This window comes from Hemitrygon akajei, chromosome 11, assembly GCF_048418815.1.
Source record: "Hemitrygon akajei chromosome 11, sHemAka1.3, whole genome shotgun sequence".
NCBI lineage: Eukaryota > Metazoa > Chordata > Chondrichthyes > Myliobatiformes > Dasyatidae > Hemitrygon > Hemitrygon akajei.
The window spans coordinates 76,589,373-76,601,676 of NC_133134.1; positions in this window are offsets into that span (position 1 = coordinate 76,589,373).

Below are 12,304 nucleotides of genomic sequence, written 5' to 3' on the forward strand. Positions count from 1 at the left end.
CTCACTCTGTAACTGTGTAGAGTCACTGTTTATTCAGGGTGAGGGTCACTCACTGTGTAACTGTACAGAGTCCCTGTTTATTCAGGGTGAGGGTCAGTGTGTAACTGTACAGAGTCACTGTTTATTCAGTGTGAGGGTCAGTGTGTAACAGGACAGAGTCACTGTTTATTCATGGTGAGGGTCAGTGTGTAACAGGACAGAGTCACTGTTTATTCAGGGTGAGGGTTACTGTGTAACTGTACAGATTCACTGTTTATTCAGGGTGAGGGTCTCTGTGTAACTGTAGAGTCACTGTTTATTCATGGTGAGGGTTACTGAGTAACTGTACAGAGTCACTGTTTCTTCAGGGTGAGTGTCAGTGTGTAACTGTAGAGTCACTGTTTATTCAGGGAGAGGGTCAGTGTGTAACTGTAGAGTCTCTGTTTATTCAGGGTGAGTGTCAGTGTGTAACTGTAGAGTCACTGTTTATTCATGGTGAGGGTCAGTGTGTAACAGGACAGAGTCACTGTTTATTCAGGGTGAGGGTTACTGTGTAACAGTACAGATTCACTGATTATTCAGGGTGAGGTTTACTGTGTAACTGTACAGAGTCACTGTTTATTCAGGGTGAGCTTCACTCACTCTGTAACTGTACAGAGTCACTGTTTATTCAGGGTGAGGGTCACTCACTGTGTAACTGTACAGAGTCCCTGTTTATTCAGGGTGAGGGTCAGTGTGTAACTGTAGAGTCACTGTTTATTCAGGGAGAGGGTCAGTGTATAACTGTAGAGTCTCTGTTTATTCAGGGTGATGGTCAGTGTGTAACAGGACAGAGTCACTGTTTATTCATGGTGAGGGTCAGTGTGTAACTGTACAGAGTCACTGTTTATTACGGGTGAGAGTCTCTGTGTAACTGTACAGAGTCACTGTTTATTCAGTGTGAGGGTCAGTGTGTAACAGGACAGAGTCACTGTTTATTCAGGGTGAGGGTCAGTGTATAACAGGACAGAGTCACTGTTTATTCAGGGTGAGGGTCTCTGTGTAACTGTAGAATCACTGTTTATTCATGGTGAGGGTCACTGTGTAACTGTACAGAGTCACTGTTTATTCAGGGTGAGGGTCACTGTGTTACTGTACAGAGTCACTGTTTATTCAGGGAGAGGGTCATTGTATAACAGGACAGAGTCACTGTTTATTCAGGGTGAGGGACTCTGTGTAACCATAGACTTTGTTTATTCAGTGTTATGGTCAGTGTGTAACTGTAGAGAGTCACTATTTATTCAAGTTGAAAATCACTCACTGCGTAAACTTAGAGTCCCTGTTTATTCAGGGTGAGCGTCACTCACTGTCTAACAGTACAGAATCACTGTTTTTTCAGGGTGAGCATAATTCATAGTCTAACTGTATCGAGTCGCAGTTTTTGAGAGTGAAGGTCACTGTGTAACTGTACATAGTCACTGTTTGTTCAGGGAGAGGGTCAGTGTGTAACTGTGCAGAGTCCCTGTTTATTCTGGGTGACGGTCAGTAACTGTGTAACTGTACAGAGTCACTATTTATTCCGGGAGAGGGTCACTGTGTAACTGTACACAGTCACTATGTATTCAGTGTTAGAGTCACTCACTGTGTAACTGTACATAGTCACTGTTTATTCAGGGTTTGGGTTACTCTCTGTGTAACTGTACAGAGTCACTATTTATTACGGGTGAGGGTCAGTGTGTAACAGGACAGAGTCACTGTTTATTCAGGGTGAGGGTTACTGTGTAACTGTACAGATTCACTGTTTATTCATGGTGAGGGTTACTGTGTAACTGTACAGAGTCACTGTTTATTCAGGGTGAGTGTCAGTGTGTAACTGTAGAGTCACTGTTTATTCAGGGAGAGGGTCAGTGTGTAACTGTAGAGTCTCTGTTTATTCAGGGTGATGGTCAGTGTGTAACAGGACAGAGTCACTGTTTATTCAGGGTGAGGGTTACTGTGTAACTGTACAGATTCACTGTTTATTCAGGGTGAGGGTTACTGTGTAACTGTACAGAGTCACTGTTTATTCAGGGTGAGCGTCACTCACTCTGTAACTGTGTAGAGTCACTGTTTATTCAGGGTGAGGGTCACTCACTGTGTAACTGTACAGAGTCCCTGTTTATTCAGGGTGAGGGTCAGTGTGTAACTGTACAGAGTCACTGTTTATTCAGTGTGAGGGTCAGTGTGTAACAGGACAGAGTCACTGTTTATTCATGGTGAGGGTCAGTGTGTAACAGGACAGAGTCACTGTTTATTCAGGGTGAGGGTTACTGTGTAACTGTACAGATTCACTGTTTATTCAGGGTGAGGGTCTCTGTGTAACTGTAGAGTCACTGTTTATTCATGGTGAGGGTTACTGAGTAACTGTACAGAGTCACTGTTTCTTCAGGGTGAGTGTCAGTGTGTAACTGTAGAGTCACTGTTTATTCAGGGAGAGGGTCAGTGTGTAACTGTAGAGTCTCTGTTTATTCAGGGTGAGTGTCAGTGTGTAACTGTAGAGTCACTGTTTATTCATGGTGAGGGTCAGTGTGTAACAGGACAGAGTCACTGTTTATTCAGGGTGAGGGTTACTGTGTAACAGTACAGATTCACTGATTATTCAGGGTGAGGTTTACTGTGTAACTGTACAGAGTCACTGTTTATTCAGGGTGAGCTTCACTCACTCTGTAACTGTACAGAGTCACTGTTTATTCAGGGTGAGGGTCACTCACTGTGTAACTGTACAGAGTCCCTGTTTATTCAGGGTGAGGGTCAGTGTGTAACTGTAGAGTCACTGTTTATTCAGGGAGAGGGTCAGTGTATAACTGTAGAGTCTCTGTTTATTCAGGGTGATGGTCAGTGTGTAACAGGACAGAGTCACTGTTTATTCATGGTGAGCGTCACTCACTCTGTAACTGTACAGAGTCACTGTTTATTCAGGGTGAGGGTCACTCACTGTGTAACTGTACAGAGTCCCTGTTTATTCATGGTGAGGGTCAGTGTGTAACAGGACAGAGTCACTGTTTATTCAGGGTGAGGGTTACTGTGTAACTGTACAGATTCACTGTTTATTCAGGGTGAGGGTCTCTGTGCAACTGTAGAGTCACTGTTTATTCATGGTGAGGGTTACTGTGTAACTGTACAGAGTCACTGTTTATTCAGGGTGAGTGTCAGTGTGTAACTGTAGAGTCACTGTTTATTCAGGGTGAGCGTCACTCACTCTGTAACTGTACAGAGTCACTGTTTATTCAGGGTGAGGGTCACTCACTGTGTAACTGTACAGAGTCACTGTTTATTCATGGTGAGGGTCAGTGTGTAACAGGACAGAGTCACTGTTTATTCAGGGTGAGGGTTACTGTGTACCTGTACAGATTCACTGTTTATTCAGGGTGAGGGTCTCTGTGTAACTGTAGAGTCACTGTTTATTCATGGTGAGGGTTACTGTGTAACTGTACAGAGTCACTGTTTATTCAGGGTGAGTGTCAGTGTGTAACTGTAGAGTCACTGTTTATTCAGGGTGAGCGTCACTCACTCTGTAACTGTACAGAGTCACTGTTTATTCAGGGTGAGGGTCACTCACTGTGTAACTGTACATAGTCCCTGTTTATTCAGGGTGAGGGTCAGTGTGTAACAGGACAGAGTCACTGTTTATTCAGGGTGAGGGTTACTGTGTAACTGTACAGAGTCACTGTTTATTCAGGGTGAGTGTCAGTGTGTAACTGTAGAGTCACTGTTTATTCAGGGAGAGAGTCAGTGTGTAACTGTAGAGTCTCTGTTTATTCAGGGTGATGGTCAGTGTGTAACAGGACAGAGTCACTGTTTATTCATGGTGAGGGTCAGTGTGTAACAGGACAGAGTCACTGTTTATTCAGGGTGAGGGTTACTGTGTAACAGTACAGATTCACTGTTTATTCAGGGTGAGTGTCAGTGTGTAACTGTAGAGTCACTGTTTATTCAGGGTGAGAGTCACTCACTCTGTAACTGTACAGAGTCACTGTTTATTCAGGGTGAGGGTCACACTGTGTAACTGTAGAGTCACTGTTTATTCAGGGTGAGGGTCAGTGTGTAACAGGACAGAGTCACTGTTTATTCAGGGTGAGGGTTACTGTGTAACTGTACAGATTCACTGTTTATTCAGGGTGAGGGTCAGTGTGTAACTGTACAGAGTCACTGTTTATTCAGTGTGAGGGTCAGTGTGTAACAGGACAGAGTCACTGTTTATTCATGGTGAGGGTCAGTGTGTAACAGGACAGAGTCACTGTTTATTCAGGGTGAGGGTTACTGTGTAACTGTACAGATTCACTGTTTATTCAGGGTGAGGGTCTCTGTGTAACTGTAGAGTCACTGTTTATTCATGGTGAGGGTTACTGAGTAACTGTACAGAGTCACTGTTTCTTCAGGGTGAGTGTCAGTGTGTAACTGTAGAGTCACTGTTTATTCAGGGAGAGGGTCAGTGTGTAACTGTAGAGTCTCTGTTTATTCAGGGTGATGGTCAGTGTGTAACAGGACAGAGTCACTGTTTATTCATGGTGAGGGTCAGTGTGTAACAGGACAGAGTCACTGTTTATTCAGGGTGAGGGTTACTGTGTAACAGTACAGATTCACTGTTTTTTCAGGGTGAGGGTTACTGTGTAACTGTACAGAGTCACTGTTTATTCAGGGTGAGCGTCACTCACTCTGTAACTGTACAGAGTCACTGTTTATTCAGGGTGAGGGTCACTCACTGTGTAACTGTACAGAGTCCCTGTTTATTCAGGGTGAGGGTCAGTGTGTAACTGTACTGAGTCACTGTTTATTCAGTGTGAGGGTCAGTGTGTAACAGGACAGAGTCACTGTTTATTCATGGTGAGGGTCAGTGCGTAACAGGACAGAGTCACTGTTTATTCAGGGTGAGGGTTACTGTGTAACTGTACAGATTCACTGTTTATTCAGGGTGAGGGTCTCTGTGTAACTGTAGAGTCACTGTTTATTCATGGTGAGGGTTACTGTGTAACTGTACAGAGTCACTGTTTATTCAGGGTGAGTGTCAGTGTGTAACTGTAGAGTCACTGTTTATTCAGGGAGAGGGTCAGTGTGTAACTGTAGAGTCTCTGTTTATTCAGGGTGATGGTCAGTGTGTAACAGGACAGAGTCACTGTTTATTCATGGTGAGGGTCAGTGTGTAACAGGACAGAGTCACTGTTTATTCAGGGTGAGGGTTACTGTGTAACAGTACAGATTCACTGTTTATTCAGGGTGAGGTTTACTGTGTAACTGTACAGATTCACTGTTTATTCAGGGTGATGGTCTCTGTGTAACTGTAGAGTCACTGTTTATTCATGGTGAGGGTTACTGTGTGACTGTACAGAGTCACTGTTTATTCAGGGTGAGTGTCAGTGTGTAACTGTAGAGTCACTGTTTATTCAGGGAGAGGGTCAGTGTGTAACTGTAGAGTCTCTGTTTATTCAGGGTGATGGTCAGTGTGTAACAGGACAGAGTCACTGTTTATTCATGGTGAGGGTCAGTGTGTAACAGGACAGAGTCACTGTTTATTCAGGGTGAGGGTTACTGTGTAACAGTACAGATTCACTGTTTATTCAGGGTGAGGGTTACTGTGTAACTGTACAGAGTCACTGTTTATTCAGGGTGAGCGTCACTCACTCTGTAACTGTACAGAGTCACTGTTTATTCAGGGTGAGGGTCACTCACTGTGTAACTGTACAGAGTCCCTGTTTATTCAGGGTGAGGGTCAGTGTGTAACTGTACTGAGTCACTGTTTATTCAGTGTGAGGGTCAGTGTGTAACAGGACAGAGTCACTGTTTATTCATGGTGAGGGTCAGTGCGTAACAGGACAGAGTCACTGTTTATTCAGGGTGAGGGTTACTGTGTAACTGTACAGATTCACTGTTTATTCAGGGTGAGGGTCTCTGTGTAACTGTAGAGTCACTGTTTATTCATGGTGAGGGTTACTGTGTAACTGTACAGAGTCACTGTTTATTCAGGGTGAGTGTCAGTGTGTAACTGTAGAGTCACTGTTTATTCAGGGAGAGGGTCAGTGTGTAACTGTAGAGTCACTGTTTATTCAGGGAGAGGGTCAGTGTGTAACTGTAGAGTCTCTGTTTATTCAGGGTGATGGTCAGTGTGTAACAGGACAGAGTCACTGTTTATTCAGGGTGAGGGTTACTGTGTAACTGTACAGATTCACTGTTTATTCAGGGTGAGGGTTACTGTGTAACTGTACAGAGTCACTGTTTATTCAGGGTGAGCGTCACTCACTCTGTAACTGTGTAGAGTCACTGTTTATTCAGGGTGAGGGTCACTCACTGTGTAACTGTACAGAGTCCCTGTTTATTCAGGGTGAGGGTCAGTGTGTAACTGTACAGAGTCACTGTTTATTCAGTGTGAGGGTCAGTGTGTAACAGGACAGAGTCACTGTTTATTCATGGTGAGGGTCAGTGTGTAACAGGACAGAGTCACTGTTTATTCAGGGTGAGGGTTACTGTGTAACTGTACAGATTCACTGTTTATTCAGGGTGAGGGTCTCTGTGTAACTGTAGAGTCACTGTTTATTCATGGTGAGGGTTACTGAGTAACTGTATAGAGTCACTGTTTCTTCAGGGTGAGTGTCAGTGTGTAACTGTAGAGTCACTGTTTATTCAGGGAGAGGGTCAGTGTGTAACTGTAGAGTCTCTGTTTATTCAGGGTGAGTGTCAGTGTGTAACTGTAGAGTCACTGTTTATTCATGGTGAGGGTCAGTGTGTAACAGGACAGAGTCACTGTTTATTCAGGGTGAGGGTTACTGTGTAACAGTACAGATTCACTGATTATTCAGGGTGAGGTTTACTGTGTAACTGTACAGAGTCACTGTTTATTCAGGGTGAGGGTCAGTGTGTAACTGTAGAGTCACTGTTTATTCAGGGAGAGGGTCAGTGTGTAACTGTAGAGTCTCTGTTTATTCAGGGTGATGGTCAGTGTGTAACAGGACAGAGTCACTGTTTATTCATGGTGAGCGTCACTCACTCTGTAACTGTACAGAGTCACTGTTTATTCAGGGTGAGGGTTACTGTGTAACTGTACAGATTCACTGTTTATTCAGGGTGAGGGTCTCTGTGTAACTGTAGAGTCACTGTTTATTCATGGTGAGGGTTACTGTGTCACTGTAGAGAGTCACTGTTTATTCAGGGTGAGTGTCAGTGTGTAACTGTAGAGTCACTGTTTATTCAGGGAGAGGGTCAGTGTGTAACTGTAGAGTATCTGTTTATTCAGGGTGATGGTCAGTGTGTAACAGGACAGAGCCACTGTTTATTCATGGTGAGGGTCAGTGTGTAACAGGACAGAGTCACTGTTTATTCAGGGTGAGGGTTACTGTGTAACAGTACAGATTCACTGTTTATTCAGGGTGAGTGTCAGTGTGTAACTGTAGAGTCACTGTTTATTCAGGGTGAGCGTCACTCACTCTGTAACTGTACAGAGTCACTGTTTATTCAGGGTGAGGGTCACTCACTGTGTAACTGTACAGAGTCCCTGTTTATTCAGGGTGAGGTTCAGTGTGTAACAGGACAGAGTCACTGTTTATTCAGGGTGAGGGTTACTGTGTAACTGTACAGATTCACTGTTTATTCAGGGTGAGGGTCAGTGTGTAACTGTACAGAGTCACTGTTTATTCAGTGTGAGGGTCAGTGTGTAACAGGACAGAGTCACTGTTTATTCATGGTGAGGGTCAGTGTGTAACAGGACAGAGTCACTGTTTATTCAGGGTGAGGGTTACTGTGTAACTGTACAGATTCACTGTTTATTCAGGGTGAGGGTCTCTGTGTAACTGTAGAGTCACTGTTTATTCATGGTGAGGGTTACTGAGTAACTGTACAGAGTCACTGTTTCTTCAGGGTGAGTGTCAGTGTGTAACTGTAGAGTCACTGTTTATTCAGGGAGAGGGTCAGTGTGTAACTGTAGAGTCTCTGTTTATTCAGGGTGATGGTCAGTGTGTAACAGGACAGAGTCACTGTTTATTCATGGTGAGGGTCAGTGTGTAACAGGACAGAGTCACTGTTTATTCAGGGTGAGGGTTACTGTGTAACAGTACAGATTCACTGTTTATTCAGGGTGAGGGTTACTGTGTAACTGTACAGAGTCACTGTTTATTCAGGGTGAGCGTCACTCACTCTGTAACTGTACAGAGTCACTGTTTATTCAGGGTGAGGGTCACTCACTGTGTAACTGTACAGAGTCCCTGTTTATTCAGGGTGAGGGTCAGTGTGTAACTGTACTGAGTCACTGTTTATTCAGTGTGAGGGTCAGTGTGTAACAGGACAGAGTCACTGTTTATTCATGGTGAGGGTCAGTGTGTAACAGGACAGAGTCACTGTTTATTCAGGGTGAGGGTTACTGTGTAACTGTACAGATTCACTGTTTATTCAGGGTGAGGGTCTCTGTGTAACTGTAGAGTCACTGTTTATTCATGGTGAGGGTTACTGTGTAACTGTACAGAGTCACTGTTTATTCAGGGAGAGGGTCAGTGTGTAACTGTAGAGTCTCTGTTTATTCAGGGTGATGGTCAGTGTGTAACAGGACAGCTCACTGTTTATTCAGGGTGAGGGTTATTGTGTAACTGTACAGATTCACTGTTTATTCAGGGTGAGGGTTACTGTGTAACTGTACAGTGTCACTGTTTATTCAGGGTGAGCGTCACTCACTCTGTAACTGTGCAGAGTCACTGTTTATTCAGGGTGAGGGTCACTCACTGTGTAACTGTACAGAGTCCCTGTTTATTCAGGGTGAGGGTCAGTGTGTAACTGTACAGAGTCACTGTTTATTCAGTGTGAGGGTCAGTGTGTAACAGGACAGAGTCACTGTTTATTCATGGTGAGGGTCAGTGTGTAACAGGACAGAGTCACTGTTTATTTAGGGTGAGGGTTACTGTGTAACAGTACAGATTCACTGTTTATTCTGGGTGAGGGTTACTGTGTAACAGTACAGATTCACTGTTTATTCATGGTGAGGGTTACTGTGTAACTGTACAGAGTCACTGTTTATTCAGGGTGAGGGTTACTGTGTAACTGTACAGAGTCACTGTTTATTCAGGGTGAGTGTCAGTGTGTAACTGTAGAGTCACTGTTTATTCAGGGAGAGGGTCAGTGTGTAACTGTAGAGTCTCTGTTTATTCAGGGTGATGGTCAGTGTGTAACAGGACAGAGTCACTGTTTATTCAGGGTGAGGGTTACTGTGTAACAGTACAGATTCACTGTTTATTCAGGGTGAAGGTCACTGTGTAACTGTAGAGTCACTGTTTATTCAGGGTGAGGGTAACTCACTGTGTAACTGTACAGAGTCCCTGTTTATTCAGTGTGAGGGTCAGTGTGTAACAGGACAGAGTCACTGTTTATTCATGGTGAGGGTCAGTGTGTAACAGGACAGAGTCACTGTTTATTCAGGGTGAGGGTTACTGTGTAACTGTACAGATTCACTGTTTATTCAGGGTGAGGGTCTCTGTGTAACTGTAGAGTCACTGTTTATTCATGGTGAGGGTTACTGTTTAACTGTACAGAGTCACTGTTTATTCAGGGTGAGTGTCAGTGTGTAACTGTAGAGTCACTGTTTATTCAGGGAGATGGTCAGTGTGTAACTGTAGAGTCTCTGTTTATTCAGGGTGATGGTCAGTGTGTAACAGGACAGAGTCACTGTTTATTCAGGGTGAGGGTTACTGTGTAACTGTACAGATTCACTGTTTATTCAGGGTGAGGGTCTCTGTGTTACTGTAGAGTCACTGTTTATTCATGGTGAGGGTTACTGTGTCACTGTAGAGAGTCACTGTTTATTCAGGGTGAGTGTCAGTGTGTAACTGTAGAGTCACTGTTTATTCAGGGAGAGGGTCAGTGTGTAACTGTAGAGTCTCTGTTTATTCAGGGTGATGGTCAGTGTGTAACAGGACAGAGCCACTGTTTATTCATGGTGAGGGTCAGTGTGTAACAGGACAGAGTCACTGTTTATTCAGGGTGAGGGTTACTGTGTAACAGTACAGATTCACTGTTTATTCAGGGTGAGTGTCAGTGTGTAACTGTAGAGTCACTGTTTATTCAGGGTGAGGGTTACTGTGTAACTGTACAGATTCACTGTTTATTCAGGGTGAGGGTCAGTGTGTAACTGTACAGAGTCACTGTTTATTCATGGTGAGGGTTACTGTGTCACTGTAGAGAGTCACTGTTTATTCAGGGTGAGTGTCAGTGTGTAACTGTAGAGTCACTGTTTATTCAGGGAGATGGTCAGTGTGTAACTGTAGAGTCTCTGTTTATTCAGGGTGATGGTCAGTGTGTAACAGGACAGAGTCACTGTTTATTCAGGGTGAGGGTTACTGTGTAACTGAAGAGATTCACTGTTTATTCAGGGTGAGGGTCTCTGTGTAACTGTAGAGTCACTGTTTATTCATGGTGAGGGTTACTGTGTCACTGTAGAGAGTCACTGTTTATTCAGGGTGAGTGTCAGTGCGTAACTGTAGAGTCACTGTTTATTCAGGGAGAGGGTCAGTGTGTAACTGTAGAGTCTCTGTTTATTCAGGGTGATGGTCAGTGTGTAACAGGACAGAGTCACTGTTTATTCAGGGTGAGGGTTACTGTGTAACTGTACAGATTCACTGTTTATTCAGGGTGAGGGTCTCTGTGTAACTGTAGAGTCACTGTTTATTCATGGTGAGGGTTACTGTGTCACTGTAGAGAGTCACTGTTTATTCAGGGTGAGTGTCAGTGTGTAACTGTAGAGTCACTGTTTATTCAGGGAGAGGGTCAGTGTGTAACTGTAGAGTCTCTGTTTATTCAGGGTGATGGTCAGTGTGTAACAGGACAGAGCCACTGTTTATTCATGGTGAGGGTCAGTGTGTAACAGGACAGAGTCACTGTTTATTCAGGGTGAGGGTTACTGTGTAACAGTACAGATTCACTGTTTATTCATGGTGAGTGTCAGTGTGTAACTGTAGAGTCACTGTTTATTCAGGGTGAGGGTTACTGTGTAACTGTACAGATTCACTGTTTATTCAGGGTGAGGGTCAGTGTGTAACTGTACAGAGTCACTGTTTATTCAGTGTGAGGGTCAGTGTGTAACAGGACAGAGTCACTGTTTATTCATGGTGAGGGTCAGTGTGTAACAGGACAGAGTCACTGTTTATTCAGGGTGAGGGTTACTGTGTAACTGTACAGATTCACTGTTTATTCAGGGTGAGGGTCTCTGTGTAACTGTAGAGTCACTGTTTATTCATGGTGAGGGTTACTGAGTAACTGTACAGAGTCACTGTTTCTTCAGGGTGAGTGTCAGTGTGTAACTGTAGAGTCACTGTTTATTCAGGGAGAGGGTCAGTGTGTAACTGTAGAGTCTCTGTTTATTCAGGGTGATGGTCAGTATGTAACAGGACAGAGTCACTGTTTATTCATGGTGAGGGTCAGTGTGTAACAGGACAGAGTCACTGTTTATTCAGGGTGAGGGTTACTGTGTAACAGTACAGATTCACTGTTTATTCAGGGTGAGGGTTACTGTGTAACTGTACAGAGTCACTGTTTATTCAGGGTGAGCGTCACTCACTCTGTAACTGTACAGAGTCACTGTTTATTCAGGGTGAGGGTCACTCACTGTGTAACTGTACAGAGTCCCTGTTTATTCAGGGTGAGGGTCAGTGTGTAACTGTACAGAGTCACTGTTTATTCAGTGTGAGGGTCAGTGTGTAACAGGACAGAGTCACTGTTTATTCATGGTGAGGGTCAGTGTGTAACAGGACAGAGTCACTGTTTATTCAGGGTGAGGGTTACTGTGTAACTGTACAGATTCACTGTTTATTCAGGGTGAGGGTCTCTGTGTAACTGTAGAGTCACTGTTTATTCATGGTGAGGGTTACTGAGTAACTGTACAGAGTCACTGTTTCTTCAGGGTGAGTGTCAGTGTGTAACTGTAGAGTCACTGTTTATTCAGGGAGAGGGTCAGTGTGTAACTGTAGAGTCTCTGTTTATTCAGGGTGAGTGTCAGTGTGTAACTGTAGAGTCACTGTTTATTCATGGTGAGGGTCAGTGTGTAACAGGACAGAGTCACTGTTTATTCAGGGTGAGGGTTACTGTGTAACAGTACAGATTCACTGATTATTCAGGGTGAGGTTTACTGTGTAACTGTACAGAGTCACTGTTTATTCAGGGTGAGCTTCACTCACTCTGTAACTGTACAGAGTCACTGTTTATTCAGGGTGAGGGTCACTCACTGTGTAACTGTACAGAGTCCCTGTTTATTCAGGGTGAGGGTCAGTGTGTAACTGTAGAGTCACTGTTTATTCAGGGAGAGGGTCAGTGTGTAACTGTAGAGTCTCTGTTTATTCAGGGT